Source organism: Pseudochaenichthys georgianus, chromosome 17 (assembly GCF_902827115.2).
Source record: "Pseudochaenichthys georgianus chromosome 17, fPseGeo1.2, whole genome shotgun sequence".
Lineage (NCBI taxonomy): Eukaryota > Metazoa > Chordata > Actinopteri > Perciformes > Channichthyidae > Pseudochaenichthys > Pseudochaenichthys georgianus.
The window spans coordinates 25,631,497-25,647,626 of record NC_047519.1 but is presented as its reverse complement, the minus strand read 5'-3'; the positions used below and the strand labels follow the sequence as shown (position 1 = coordinate 25,647,626).

Genomic DNA, 16,130 nt, shown 5'->3' with positions numbered 1-16,130 from the left:
TTTTAGAACATTTGTTTTGTCCTGAACATTTGTTTAAAATGACTTCTAATGGTGGTTTAATTATCTCAAAATTAAAAGAGGCAGGAGAGGCCTTAATGTGAGCTGTTAGATATTGTGGAACTGACACCATCTTTCTGTGGTAATTCTCTCTTTCCCCTATGTCTATATAAGCCTCCAGGCTCCGGACAGATGGTGGTACAATAACACCAAATACCACGAGAAATATTAGTAATTACAATGGTTACACTGTCAGAACAATTGTTCAGAAAAGATGCTTGTGAGCCTAAATCCTTAGATAAGAAACAGGGTCTTACTGTTACCTGAAGCACTGTAAGTGGTGATGCAACATACATAAGTTGGATAAGGACCATTTTATAACCATATTTACAACTAGGGGAAGCCACAAATGATAGTGATGAGAATAACGTTTATTGTTAGGGCATCTCAGGCTAGGATCCGTTGACTACTAGGCAGTCACGACTACTACAGGCACAATTGGATACATGCTAACATTAGCTTTTGTTAACTCAAGCTTGGGCACAAAGCAGTTGCATACAGCTAGCAATAGCTAGCCTGTTGTGTTGAACTCTGTCGCCTTTTCTGTGGAGACCCCAGTCCAAAGTAACATTACATCGCCTACATGTGACTGCATATGCACAGAGAAATCAATCAAAAGTTCATATTTAACTGGCATTACTATAGACTGGATTCAGCTTTAAGAGAAATTAGTCGGTAGGATAACTTTGAAAGAGGTTCACACAGCAAACAGGTTACCTAGGTTGCAGTTAGTTGGCCAACTCATCGTACTAGCGTGTAACTAACGCCTACTCCAAAACACCAATCACTCATGCTTCAGCCTTTTGTTGTCCCACAGTTAATGTTAGTCTGAGGATGATGGCAAACTTAACGGGTAACCTCAACTACGCTGTCCGTAAGACAAATTACTATCTACAGGGCAATGATGAGCATTTGTGCCCAACACACACAAAGGCTCGGTCTATCCATTGAAAACGGAACTGTTCTGTGGAACTACAATGCTACACAAAAAGTGAAAATGATATACAATGACGTAAGCTTCGGTTTCTGCTTCTTGGTATACATTAGCAGTAGAAGTGTGTGAATGCTGACTGCATACAGTGTGTTAAACAGTGAAGATATAACGTTACCCCTCTGTTTCTGTTTATATAGAACCTTTCTATTGAATGATCCGTTCCGTGGAATAGTCTGAGTCATGAAAGCCAAGGCGGCGACAAACCCCCAACATCAGACTGGAGGTGGATAATGTTGGCTCAGCTTTACTTCACAAGGTGAATGCTAAACAAATCTAGCGTGCATTAAAACAATTTAAACATCACACTGTAGCTTACCTTCCAGCCCTATGAATAGCGAAGTATCCTCTTCATATCCAAAATACCGGGGGATGAAACGTCGCACTTTTATCACCCAGCTAGCTAGCTAGCAAGCTAATGGAGCTAGCTAGCCTCTCTCCAATGAAGCAACACCGCAGTTCTCAAAAATGCATCACGCATATCATTATATTCCAACGTTGCAATGTTATTCCCAACTTTGCCCATTTGATGGAAAGGCAGATGATGTAAATCCAACAGAAAACCGCTTCACTTGCACACACATTTGTGGGGATCACTTTCCTTTCTCCAATGACAGCTGTCGTCGCACGAGTTCGGGTTATATAGCTAGTTGGTGTTAGCCACCCAAGTCTACGGCAAAACAATTGTACCATTAACGTATAAACAAGCCAAAATCCAAGCAGCTGCAAAAGTCAGCACCCTGTAAATCAAACTTTAAATGTGAATCATCAGCGAATATACAGCGACGCGCAGAGCAAATGTTGGGTGCCGACCGCTTGGTTGGCAACTGGTTCTATTTTCTTCAGCATCGACAAGCTGCGGGACCAAGCGGCCAGATAGGAGACTCTCGCAGCCAGCTTGCCACGCAGTAACAACCGCCTCCAAAGACATGTAAAAACAAACACTAGCTTCCCAAAAACAACATTTCGCTTTCAACAGTGGCCGAACTGCGAAATTCCTATCAAATATCACTAAATTAACTTGAGGATGACGCTTCGGCGTACTCTATAACGGTGGCCATATCTAATGATAAGTGGCACCGAAGCACAGCCCCTCTAGGCTCCTCGAAAACTAGACCCACCTCCCCCTACCATAACTACGGCAGACACGTCTTTCAAAATTGGACTGGCCTTTCGAGAAAGGGATGTTTCGTAAGTGTGTGAAATGCTTAATATCATCGATAACAATATACGATATAATTACTACGCAAACCGTTTAGCAATTTCTTCAAAATACTCTCTGACCCTGCGGAGGGATATGGGCATTTAGTAAATAAAATAATGGCTAGGGAGGGCTGAAAAAGATGGATTCTGGATTAAAGCCGGATTGGAGGGATTTTCCGTTGGTGCTCCAGCTCATGCAAATCTTCGCCAGCAGCAGCAGCAGCAGCAGCTGTAGTGACTCAAGCGATCATTAGCCTTCTCCAGCACAGAGCTGAAACACACACAGATGGATTAACTTAAATACGAGGGTATGGTGATGCAGGCTTCGTCCAGAAAGCGTGGATTTAGGTAGACCACGATCATAACGTGTCCCCACGACAACTTCCCCCTTCCTGCTTTCTTTCTCTACTATGTTCTCGCAATGATGCATGGATTGCATTGGGTGTTTAGTGGAGGAAGCCTGCAAATAGACGGACTAGCAGACATACTGTACACGCAAGGGTTAAATTTCGTAAAAGCCCCCAGGGGTCGGCTTCCAGCAGATACACATAACAAGTCACAGAGCCAGTGGGTGTGACGTATTTACGTGTTTGTTGCTTTTTGGGGGTTTCTATCAGATACAATTTACTGAGTTTCTTCGAGTGGTGCCCTCAGAAAATTAACTGGAAATAAACACAGCCCTATTCCTTTAAATGGTAAACCATTGCATCTCTTTTCCTAGACTACGAGCTCCCCCTGCTGGCTAATACAGCACAAGACACACAATGGCTTATTGTTTTTTAATTAATATTTAATACATAGTAGACAATTCAAGCAAAACAAACAGCAGTTTACAGACGAGTGTCATATAAAAGGGAACATCTAAATAAATCAATAGCATACAGAAACATATATTGAATTGATATACTTGCAGCATTGTAGCATCGGGCAACCCACCATAAAGCACCAATAAGCAACTTAAACAACAGACTGTATGTATCAAGACTTAAACAAACTATATAGTGGGAGATGTGTATGTATTTTACACTAAGCATGATTGACCTTTGGATGATGGGTTGGAAATGGTATATTTTAATTTCAGCTACTTTGCTTTAACAAATCATGATTGAAGTGACTGGAGTTTGTGTTGGATCATCCCTTATCAAATAATTGGTCATCAGCATTGTCTAATTAGTCAGACTTCACAGGTGTATCAAAGTCACCCCTTGCAGCAACATGAGTAAATAAGTGTACTAATGTGTTGCATTAAGGGCTTCTGTTTCGACCCGACTGTGGATAAGCAGTAGATTATACTGCTTATCCACAGTCGGGTCGAAGCAGAAGAGAGAGTAGAAGATGGATGGATGATGTGTTGCATTTTGCATTACCAAGCCTTGTTTCATCAATGGTCAGAAGTGTAGGCTGGTGTTGGAGAAGCGTGAGTTGGTCAAGAGGTGTCACTTTCTAAATGTTGACCACTGGTGTATGTTAACTGAGCATCCACCATTGACCTAATTACTTTGAAAAGCATGAAGTAGCTTTATAGCAGCTTAAAAACTGTTTAAAAAACGATTACATTTATTTATTTAAATTTGATTTAATTTAACATATTTGTATATATATATGTTAAACATCCTCATATTTTTGATATATATTTTGAGTTGTCATGGTAGGACAGGTGTTACTAATAACGTTAGCAATGGCTGTAATCTATGTCCCAATAAGACATACATTACATTGCATTTAGCTGACGCTTTTATCCAAAGCGACTTACAATAAGTGCGTTCGACCAACAAAATAATGACACTAATGACAGTGTGACAGATAAATGGAATCCAGCTATATTATTACACGTCAAAAAGTCTTAATGAAAAGGCCCATTAAACCAACTGACCTTTGACCTATTTACATTATTAAGAATTTTAAGAATAAGACGTGAAAAAATCAAAAGAGTACAATGTTTGTTTCCCTTTAGTATTTGCTGCTGTAGATTTAGAAAGTGTTTTCTTACATACATTGATATAATAAATTATCTCTTTTACCTCTGCATCCCAATTTTAAACTACAAAATAAAACTACAAAGCATCTCATTGAAATCATAAACACATTGATTTGATATGAAGACTGACTGAGGTTTCTTCTAAACATATTATTCAAAGTGTTCATTTGTTTTGGGTTGAGAAGCTCAACTCTGCTTTTCCACAAACAGAGGGCAGCATGGCTCTATTTTGTACAACACTGGGAATATAGTACTCAGATGAAATGGTCAAATGTAATTGACAGAAATGAAAAATGCAATTTATTTTGCTAGTAATCTTCTTGCTGTTCAAATGATAAACAGTACAGTCAATCATTAAAGTATTCTTTATTGTGTGAGACCACTCAATTAGACATGATATGAGTAAGGTTGAAAAATTGTAATTGCATTTGAAATGTAACCAAACTGACACAATGTGCTACTACAGTCACAACAAATCTAAATAAATTATTGTCCACACTGTTTTGTATTTGTTGAATTATATTCATCCATCTATTTTTTATTTAACCCCATTCACACACATTTTTGCACATGACTCTCCAGTTTGTGAGCACATCTTAATCTCTATGATGTAAACCTATATGGTAGGTTTACATCATTGTAAGCAGACAGTTAAATGTGTTTTTAATACAATAAGTAATTTCAGCTAAATAAAACATAATTACACGCTGAGTGGTTATACGTTAAAGGAGTTGTTTTTCTGGTTGTTAAGCATAATTGATGCCCTTTGGCTGTCAGCATTATGGGCTAATTTTCAAGAAAATTCTGAGACGCTGTTACTGGGATATAAAAAAGGCTTTTTGAAGGCTAATGACCTACACTTGGGTGTTAAGATTGGGAATGCAGTTGATCTGCTCTGTTATTTCTACAAAATAATTGCCTTCTGTTTATGTTCCTCATTTTCCTTATGGTTATTTTAATTCATGCCATACATGCAATTAACTGGTCATTATATGCAGACTTTGACATTTGTACGTGGCGCATTCATAATGAAAGACAATCTACACATATAAAAGATGTACGATGCTGTTACTGAGAGGAAATGTAAACCACATGGAAAGACTCAACCTTTTCTGAAGAAACAGCCAATTATTATTTTACTCCTGCAACTAGAAGAAAGGTGCTAATAGAATAGAGTTGCAGGTTGACATCCACCTTGCCCGCCTTCCCCTGTATATTTCGTATAGGAGGCTTTTAGTGTCAAACCACTGATGTTGCTCAGGCAAAAGGCAGCTGCACCCACAGTTGTAGAACAACAGGCGAGACAGCTGCCAGGTGAGCAGATGGATCATATTAATATAACAGGGGAGAGAAGAAACATGAAACCAGATGCAGGCTGGCCTCTTTGTCTGCAGATAACAGGTATTGTAAAATTCAGCTGGCAAGAATACTTTGCACAATCAGATAATTAATTTCCATAGTAACATGCAGAGAACATTTCAAAACCTTAGTTGTGTATGTTGTAAGAATTATGCTCAGTGTGAGTCCTGTAAACCACAGAGAGTATACAAACTTCAAAAGGCTTCAGGCAAGGGAATCTGTTTTAATCTTTAATATCAAAGAGATAAGATGTTTAAATATTTCAGTCATAATTTCCTCTGACAATTTAGAGTTTAAACTGACTTTGGACTGACTTTTACCTTTTCAACACTGTCTAATTAAAGAACAAAATATGAAATTTGAAGAAGAAAAACTTCAAGACAGACTTTGCTTTATTAAGGTAGATCCAGACGAAACTGGAAAAGTGGGTATTAGAAAGAAAAAGAAAGCATGAGTCTCCTCTTCCTTCCACATCTCGGAAAACAACTCTTTGTTCCTGCAAGCTTTGAATGAAGTAGAAAGGAGTTGCAATTAAAGATTTTAGGTAATTATAAATGTACTAAGTGCTTAGATGTTATGAACATATATCATTCAACCCTACAGATATTGGTTGTAAGAGAGTCTAGATCAATCAACTAATTATCAGCTGATCATGAAGAGATTCTCGATATACTGAGGTTCAAGACTCGACTCTGTTTCAATGTTTAAATCCTAAAAAAGCGAGCCTGTTTTTTGTGAAAGATACAACCATTATACTTCATTGCTTTCTATCAGTCTCTTCACATGTTGTGCCTGTTGTGTGACTTTCATTCATAAGGTTGGTTTAATCTCTCCGAGTCCTTTTGAATTTAGAGAGAAATTGATCAGTACCACAGAATTATTTTTGAACTAATACATTTTAGTAAAATTAATCACTTCTCCGCAAGAAAAATAATAATTTGAGGCTGAGGGGATTTGCTACTCTACAGACTTTTGCACAAGCTTTCATGTATAAAGGCTTCTGAGTGCAGTCCCTACTTGATGAACAATTATATTGCCCATGGCTTGAGGAGCTAATTAGAATCTATTTATAATTGTAGGGCAATATATCCAAAGAGTTAAGAGAGTGAGTAGGATAGAGAAAGAGACATGGGGAAAAAGGGTGTTGGGTGTCATAAAATCAGTCTGCATGCTGTGATATCTGAAACCAAGATGTCTTTGCACAGACAGCACAGTGTCCTTAATTTCTTTAGGGGAAGAGGAAAAGGAGTGTAGCAGCAGTTTACTGGACATTCTTGAGAACCACAAGAGTATAAGCGGAGCGATGAAGAGGAACTGCTTGATCTTAAAGTTTCAAAAACTTTTCATACCAGCTTTCATCAGTCAAGTCTTATGTAAAGCTCTCAGGGGCCAGTACAGAGAGACCCTTCTCACAAGGACAAGAAGAAGAAAATATCTTTGGTCTGTGATCAAACAATCACAAAACAAACATATATTATTGCATATTGAGCAGGAATTGTTGTTCGGTTCTGTACGTCTCTCTGTCAATGACCTTCATTTGCACTGAGCATTTGCATCATCAAAGAATCCAACCAGCGGCGCTACGTCACATGACCGTACTGACAGCTCTCAGCAGCCGGCCACTAATGTTTTTGTAATGATGTGACCCAGACCAAATGCAAAACCAGTGAGTTCAATGTGAATCACCCATCAACTACTTACATGGAGGCCTGAATAGAGTGTGGCACTAAACTTGTGAATCACTAAAACACCCAGTCACATGACAAAGACAAAGTAGGACACAGGCATGAGCAAACAGGTAGATACACTTTGCTTTAGTTTAAATCTGTGAGTTATGTATGTCATCATAGTTTAGATGAGCAACACATTGGCCCTTTTCTTAGTCAGTGTTTATTTAAAGGAAGGGGTACAAATATAGAACAAACTCAAATAGGCTCTGTTCCACTTACTAAAACCCAATCATTGATTGATGTGACAGGATTAAAACATCTGACCATTTTATAAATTGTGATTTTGTTATGGTCCCTTCACTATTTCCTTCCAACACATCTTCATGCTTCTTTTTTCTCCTTTACTCAAACTGTCCCTTTCTCCCCTGTTATAGCCCACCGAGGAGAGCTTTGGCCCCTATCCACTTTATTTTTTGGTAAAGCACCAAAGAGCTTCAAGACAGTTGGCTTCCTTTCAGGCACACCCAAGAGGCCTTATTAGAGTCCAGGTTAAATCCCTCTGCGCTCTGTTTTTACACTTCATACTAGTATCCTGTAAGGGTTTCTCTAATATCCTGATTCTCTGCTGCACTCTAACTCCTCAGAGACACCCAGAGCCCTGTGTGGATGGCACAGTAATCCTGGTGTCACAATCAGCCAAGGTGAGATGCTTCTTTTGCACTGAATACCCGGGGGGTATGGAGAAATATATGTTGTCCCAAGCTTGTCTGATTCGGTCAGAGATTACTTCACCTCATTATATGTTGTTAGAAGCTATTTTTTCATTTTCCGTAGCAGTTTTTTAAAGAAGGAAGCTAACAATGTTGTCGCAATCTCAGACGAGCCTTGAACGCTGTCACCTTTCCTGCAGTGATTTGCTCACTCATGAAACTGCAAGAGAAACCTTCCATGTGAAATTATGTTGTGCTCTATCTCCTGTACGTCAAGACATTTCATTCGGTCGTATGGCACCATAAAGCAGGCACTGTGCTGTATAAATCAGCTGTCTGACTACGATAATGCCTTATGGAATTGCTCAAGCCTGCTGCACCTATAGAGGAGATGAATTCATGGGGCGTAAGATCCCATACAAGGGGAGAAAGGGCACCAGAACTGATGCTCTATCCTCAAGCCATATCTTGGGAGTAAAGTGAATGTGACAGAGAAGATGGGCTTTGCTCCGGAGATCTGAAACCTGTGTTGACATACAGGGCTCTCCAAATAGGGGGGAGTAGAAGGGGTTACCATGGGTGAGGGTTTGATTGTACAGACTGCATTTTCACAGGTAAACCATCATAAATGATGAACCTCAGTACATTTGAAATGGATTTATGAGTTGTACATTTTGTATGTGGGGTTCAGCTTTTCATAATTGCATGTTTCTCTTTCTCCTGCTGAAGCTTTGCTGTGAGTTGCTGAATGTTTTTGTGATACAATAATCACAACTCCAAGGCCGCTACTTCTATTTGTTATTTTATTCTCTCGTTCATTTTTTACTTTTTAATTGTGTTCATTTTGCCACACAAGGTCAAGGGACACATTTATTTATACTTGATTATTATTATATATACTCAATTCAGTATATTATGACAGCCACCAAGACATTGTTAAGAAAAATGGGATATACATTTGTGTTGAAAATGTCGTTTTTTCTTAACGAGAGTCCTGTATATTCACTGCACGGATAATAGCAATAGCAATTGGAAAAATCTCTAATAATACAGCACAGATCACACTCCAATGTCACTGAGCCAGAATGTCAAACCTTCCTGCAATTTACTTCCTATATATATATATATTCATATTTCTAGACTGAAATAGGAATCCCGGTAATAAGCTTGTACTGAGAGGAGATATTTATGACAGTTTGTTGCGAGTGTGATACTGAATACGAGGCAGGAAATACAGCTACTCATACTTTGTGTTATCAAGCTGTCATGTTGTTTGTTTACAATGCAATAAGCTATGATGAAGTGTGGGTGGTGTTTTGGAAGTTATTTTTCAGCATTTATATTCCTCCTTATTTCTGCTTTAGACTGGACACTCTGTCAGAAAAGTAGAAAAGTGTATTAACAAATAGCTAAATTAGTGAGGACAGGAAAAAAAGGGAATCACCAATCATTGCAGTATGGACAGGTTATAGACACATTTTAAAGGATGGTCTCTTACATCCAATCTGTTTTTAATTTGACATTAACAAATATAACATAAAAACTCTTGAAGTCAGATGAATAACATTTGTAATGATATGACTCTAAAGCAAGACCTATATGATTTTCATGATGTGACATATTGATATCAGGGATATGGAACAGCATGTCATGGCAAGCATCAGTGTTAATCCAGGTTTGTATTCAATCCAGTGTTTTATCCATACTAACAACTCCTGGGGTGGCGATGTCAGTCACAACCTTAGTTTGATTTTGGTTGCACATGTGGGGGACACTTCTGAAGCAAAAGGAGTCAGGACTCAGGGAGACACGAGGAGAGCTGGAGCTTTGATGGCAAACACTGACGGTTTATTTGGAGCTTCGGCCAGAGAATTCACACGGGCCACGAGTTGACCACACGGTTGAGATGCCACAATCAATTCTGAAGAACCCTCCTGTAGTTCTAGGTTTTAACTAGTTCAGAGTGTAATAATCAACATTCTTCAATAGATACAGCTGAGGACACTGAATCCCATTTGTTGTCGCTTATGGCTCAGAGAAGGAGGTGTTCCAGGTGTCCCACAGCAATAACTATCTCTGACTGTGGCCGTTTCTCAATCTCGAGGATACTGGCTTCCAAGCCAATATGTCAAGGATGCTACGTCATCGAGTGCCACCGAAGTACTGTTCCAATCTCCAGCATACTTGGAATTCCACCGAGGCCGCGTCCTTGGTTTGGGGGAAATTTCGAGGCTGCACATCAATCAATCAATGTTTATTTATATAGCCCAATATCACAAATGTTACATTTGTCTCAGTGGTCTTCATAGTGTGTACAGAATATCATTACATTACATTAGATGTTACTTATTAGACTTACATACTCGATACTGTGGGCAATGCCCACAGGAGCAATTTGGGGTGAAGTGTCTTGCCCAGGGACACAACGACATGCTGACTGCAGTGGGGTTTGAACCTGTGACCCCTTGATCCAAACACCAAGGCTCTATCCACTGCGCCACACGCCTCCCGCGTCATATGACACCCTCTGTCCTTAGACCCTCACATCGTACAAGGAAAAACTTCCGGAGAAAACCCACAGCTTAAAGGGAAAAATGGGAGAAACCTCAGGGAGAGCAACAGAGGAGGGATCCCTCTCCCAGGACGGACAGACGTGCAATAGATGCCGTGTGTAAATTGAAAAGATAATACATTTGCAACATAGGTAGTCCAAATGTTTGGAAATGCATGTGTGTATAATAGGAAGATGAATCGACAAGGATATTCATCCAGGACCTATGATCCAGGACCACAGCCACGACTCAAGATCCAGGGCTCGCGATCCAGGACACAGGACCGCAGGATCATCCATGTCTCCGGATCCCGGCATATATAGACACCAAAAAGAAAGACATTTGGGGAAGCTGGGTTAATCGGAACATGAGAGTACACGGGTATAGACAGAGAGAAGGAAGAAGTAAAATGTCCCCCGACAAACTAAGCCTATATCAGCAAAACTAGGGGCTGAATCTAATCAGCCCTAACTATAAGCTTTATCAAAAAGGAAGGTCTTAAGCGCACTCTTAAAAACGGATAGGGTGTCTGCCGCCCGAACACAAACTGAAAGCTGATTCCACAAATGTGGAGCTTGATAAGAAAAGGCTCTGGCTCCCATTGTACTTTTAGAGACTCTAGGAACAACCAACAACCCTGCATTCTTGGAACGCAATGCCCTAATAGGACAGTAGGGTATAATGAGTTCTTTAAGGTAAGATGGCGCCTGCCCATTAAGGGCTTTGTAGGCGAGAAGAAGAATTTTAAATTCTATCCTGTGTTCTATAGGGAGCCAGTGTAAGGCAGCCAGAACAGGAGTAATGTGGTCCCTTTTCCTAACTCTGGTTAGTACACGAGCTGCAGCATTTTGAATCAGCTGAAGCGACTTGACAGACTTCTTGGTACACCCTGATAATAAAGAGTTACAATAATCCAGCCTAGAAGTAACAAATGCATGGACTAGTTTCTCTGCATCGTTTTGAGGCAAGATATGCCTGATTTTTGCAATGTTACGTAGATGGAAGTAGGCGGTCCTTGAAATTGATTTTATGTGGGCATTAAAGGATAAATCCTGATCAAATATAACACCAAGATTCCTTACAGTCTCACTGGAGGCCAAATTAATGCCATCCATAGTTAGTATATCTTTAGATAATTTGTTTCGTAGATTCTTCGGGCCAAGTACAATAACTTCAGTTTTGGTCGTGTTTAACATCAAAACATTTAAGGTCATCCACGTTTTTAAGTCCTTAAGGCAGTCTTGAATTGTATTTAGATGATTAATTTCATCAGGCTTGATTGATAAATATAGTTGAGTATCATCCGCATAACAATGAAAGTTTACAGAATGATTCCTTATAATATTGCCTAACAGAAGCATATATAATGTGAACAAAATAGGTCCGAGCACTGAACCCTGTGGCACTCCATGGCTAACTTTGGTTTGCGTGGAAGATTCATCGTTAACACATACAAACTGAGAGCGTTCAGATAGATAGGACCTAAACCAGCCTAAAGCAGTTGCCTGTATGCCAACTAAGTGCTCTAGTCTTTGCAATAGGATATCATGGTCGATAGTATCAAATGCAGCACTGAGATCGAGCAAAACAAGAATAGAGACAAGTCCCTTTGTCATAGTCTGCTCCATCATTCACCAGTAGTTTTCCATTCACCTGTCTCACCTGTTTTCCACACCCACTCGTTAGCTCACTCTCTTTCTCTTCTGCACCCATTAGCTTCTGCCAGTATTTAAACCCGCACCTTACACACACTCTTTGCCAGATTGTACTTTGCCTCATGCTTGTCTTTCCCGCGTTTGATACCAGATTGCCTACCCGGTTCCGACCCTGCCTGTCCTCGATCTGCCTGTTCCCTGATCCTGCCTGTCCCTCGACTATCCTGTCTGGCCTGTTATCCGACCCTGCCTGTATCTACGCTGACCGCCTCGCTTACTCCCTGACTCTCTGCCTGTCCCTGACTCACCTTCTGCCCGCTGTCCTCCGGTGCGTTATACTGCTCGGTTGGTATTCCTCAGATCCAGTGGAATCTCCAATAAAGTTTATTACCAATTCTCCTTGGTTTCTCGAGTGCTGCATTTGGGTTCTCCGTCAGATTGTGACAGAACAATCTGGCCAGAACATGGACCCAGCGCACTCCTCTTCTCCTAGAGACCGTTTCGAGAGAGTTGAGGACGCTCTCCAGAGGCAGGAAGCCTCGATAGCCGTCCTGGCCACCGAGGCTCATCATGCTAACTCTTCACATGACCAGACGCTAACCTATTTATCTGCGCAGCTACAGCAGCTAACGGCTACTGTGCAGCAGCTATAGTGGCAGGAGTGGCCGCTCCAGCGCCTCTTCCTATGCCGTCGACACCCGCTTCTGCATCACCTCTGATGGGATTTACCCCGGAGCCTCGGGTGGGAACTCCGGAGCGCTACGCCGGGGAACCGGAGGGCTGCAGCCCGTTTCTTATGAACTGTTCTATCCTGTTTGCGCTGCAGCCACACACTTTGGCTTCTGAAGCTGCTCGTATGGCGTTCACGGTCAATCATTTGACTGGGAAAGCCCGACTGTGGGGCACAGCGGAATGGGAGCAACAAACACCCGCCTGCTCTTCGCTCCCCGCTTTTTCTGCGGGGCTGCGCAAGGTGTTTGGACCCGTGTCTGTGGGTCCAGACGCTGCAGGAGGACTACTGAACCTGAGCCAGGGTAATGGATCTGTGGTGGATTATGCCATTGAGTTTCGCACCCAGAGCCGCCTCAGCAACTGGAATTCTGCAGCCCAGTGTGACGCCTATCTGCGTGGTTTTGGCGGATTACATTAAATACGAGCTGGTGTCGTTTCATCTGCCCAATTCACTGGATGGGTTGATTGAACTGACTTCCCGCATGGATCGGCGCATCCAGACACGGAGACGGGAGCGACGATCGAAGGGAGTTCAAAATGCCTGGGCGCCCCGACGTCCGAGTTTGACTGCGACTCCTCACCTCACTCCAGAGCCGCAACCAGGGGGGGATGAGCCCATGCAGGTGGGTCGCACCAACCTCACTTTGGAGGAACGTGAGCATCGCAGACGTCGTAACCTGTGTCTCTACTGCGGCCGGGCCGGCCATTTTGTTTCTCACTGCCCGGTAAAAGGCAAGGCTCAGCAGTAATGGGGAACATACTGGTGAGCCAAACCCCTGGATTTGTTCCCGCTCAGAGACCATTGAGCCACGCCAGGTTGCTATTACCAGATAGCTCTCAGGCTCTTGCTGTTTTTATTGACTCTGGTTCGGACGCGAATATTATGGGCGAGAAGCTTATGCTGCAGTTGGGAATAGACCGGGTTCTTTTGTCTCGCCCAGTTCCAGCCAACGCCTTAGACGGTCACCTGCTGGGGACAGTGACTCATCAGACTGTACCCGTTCACATGCTCCTGTCTGGGAACCATCACGAAACTATTCAGTTTCATGTTCTCCGGTCTCCACATATTCCACTGATCCTGGGTTATCCATGGCTCCGCCGCCACAACCCTAACATTGACTGGGAGACTGGAGCCATTTTGGGTTGGAGTCCTGCTTGTCATCTGATCTGCCTGAAACAGGCTGCCGCGCCTCAGCGTTCGGTGAACCCCAGCCAAGTTCCAGATGTTACAGGGGTTCCACCGGAATATCTGGACTTCAAGGAAGTATTCAGCAAGTCGAGGGCTACTTTCTTACCACCACACCGGCCCTACGACTGTGCCATCGACCTGCATCCCGGCACCAGCCCTCCCAGGGGTCGATTGTACTCCCTGTCTGCTCCGGAAAGAGTTTCCATGGAGACTTGTATCAATGACTCTCTGGTGGCTGGGATTATTCGCCCGTCCTCATCACCTGCTGGCGCAGGGTTCTTCTTTGTGGAGAAGAAGGACAAGACCCTAAGGCCCTGTATCGACTTTCGGGGTCTTAATGACATTACGATCAAGAATCGATACCCACTGCCTCTTATCTCTTCTGCATTCGAGTTGCTGCAGGGAGCAACCATATTCACAAAGCTAGACTTGCGTAACGCGTACCACTTGGTACGTATTCGCGAGGGGGATGAGTGGAAGACCGCCTTCAACACCACCTCGGGGCACTACGAGTACCTAGTCGTGCCTTTTGGGCTTACCAACGCCCCTGCAGTATTCCAGGCGTTGGTAAATGACGTGCTCCGAGACATGTTGGACCGACACGTGTTTGTTTACTTGGATGACATCCTGATCTTTTCCAAGATGCTGAAAGAACACGTGCACCACGTCCAGGCGGTTCTCAGGAGATTGCTCGAGAACTCGCTGTTTGTTAAAACGGAGAAGTGCGAGTTTCACACATCCTCTGTCTCTTTTCTGGGATACATTGTGGGACAGGGGAGCATCGAGATGGATCCTTCCAAGGTTGATGCAGTCACTTCCGGGCCGGTTCCAGAATCCCGGAAACGGCTACAACAGTTCCTCGGGTTCGCCAACTTCTACCGGAGGTTCATTCGTGGATACAGTACCTTGGCCGCTCCTCTCACAGCCCTGACCTCCTCTAAGGTTATGTTCCAGTGGTCCTCCTCGGCTGAGGAGGCGTTCCAGAACCTTAAGGCCAGGTTCACCTCCGCCCCCATCCTCCGAGTACCCGATCCTGTAAGACAGTTTGTTTTGGAGGTGGATGCTTCTGATATGGGGGTGGGAGCCATCCTGTCTCAGCGAGCAATGAACAGCCAAAAACTCCATCCCTGTGCTTTCTTTTCAAGGCGTTTGACTCTAGCGGAAAGAAGTGAAGTTGGCTCTGGAGGAGTGGCGTCACTGGCTCGAGGGGACCAGTCAACCTTTCCTGGTGTGGACCGACCACAAGAATTTGGAGTACATCCGGTCGGCCTGCAGACTGAATTCCCGACAAGCTAGATGGGCCCTTTTTTTCACTCGGTTCAATTTCTCCCTCTCCTACCGCCCTGGTTCTCGGAACATTAAGGCTGACGCTCTTTCTCGTCAGTTTGGAGAGGGAGGTAACATTCCCAGGGGCTTGGACACCATCCTTCCGACTCCTCAGCTCATCGCCGCCCTCATCTGGGAGGTGGAGGAGAGGGTCAAGGCCGCCCAGCAGGACCAGCCGGGACCCAGTACCTGTCCTCCGAACCGCCTGTTCGTTCCGCAGACGTTGAGGTCTGATGTTATCCAGTTGGCTCATAACTCCAGACTCACCTGCCATCCTGGGATCCAACGCACATGGGAGGTAGTCCAGCAAAGGTTCTGGTGGGCAACACTTAAGGAGGACACCAGGGAATTTGTTAATGCCTACCCTGTTTGCAATCAAAACAAGTCTTCTCACCAAGCTCCTGCTGGTCTCCTACGACCTCTGCCTATCCCTCATCGCCCCTGGTCTCACATTTCTCTGGACTTTGTTACTGGTCTTCCACCGTCCAACGGACACACTGCCATCTTGACGGTGGTAGACCGATTCAGTAAGATGGCTCATTTTGTGCCGATACCCAAGCTCCCCTCAGCTAAAGAGACCGTGGAGCTGGTCCTGCTCCATGTGTTCCGGCTCCATCAATCAATCAATGTTTATTTATATAGCCCAATATCACAAATGTTACATTTGTCTCAGTGGTCTTCCCAGTGTGTACAGAATATCAGTATGAC

The 16,130-nt window shown here is 43.1% G+C and overlaps 1 protein-coding gene across 6 annotated transcripts in view; it reads right to left on the bottom strand.

Annotated features, from left to right (window-relative positions):
• Positions 1-2,101, bottom strand: part of kmt2cb (lysine (K)-specific methyltransferase 2Cb) — a 69,677-nt gene extending 67,576 nt beyond the window's left edge. For all 6 annotated transcript variants that reach the window (XM_034104648.1, XM_034104649.1, XM_034104650.1 and 3 more), the window contains exon 1: positions 1,368-2,101. The gene's annotated coding sequence lies outside the window, so the exon portion shown is untranslated. The remainder of the gene's footprint in view (positions 1-1,367) is intronic.
• Positions 2,102-16,130: the final 14,029 nt, after the last annotated feature.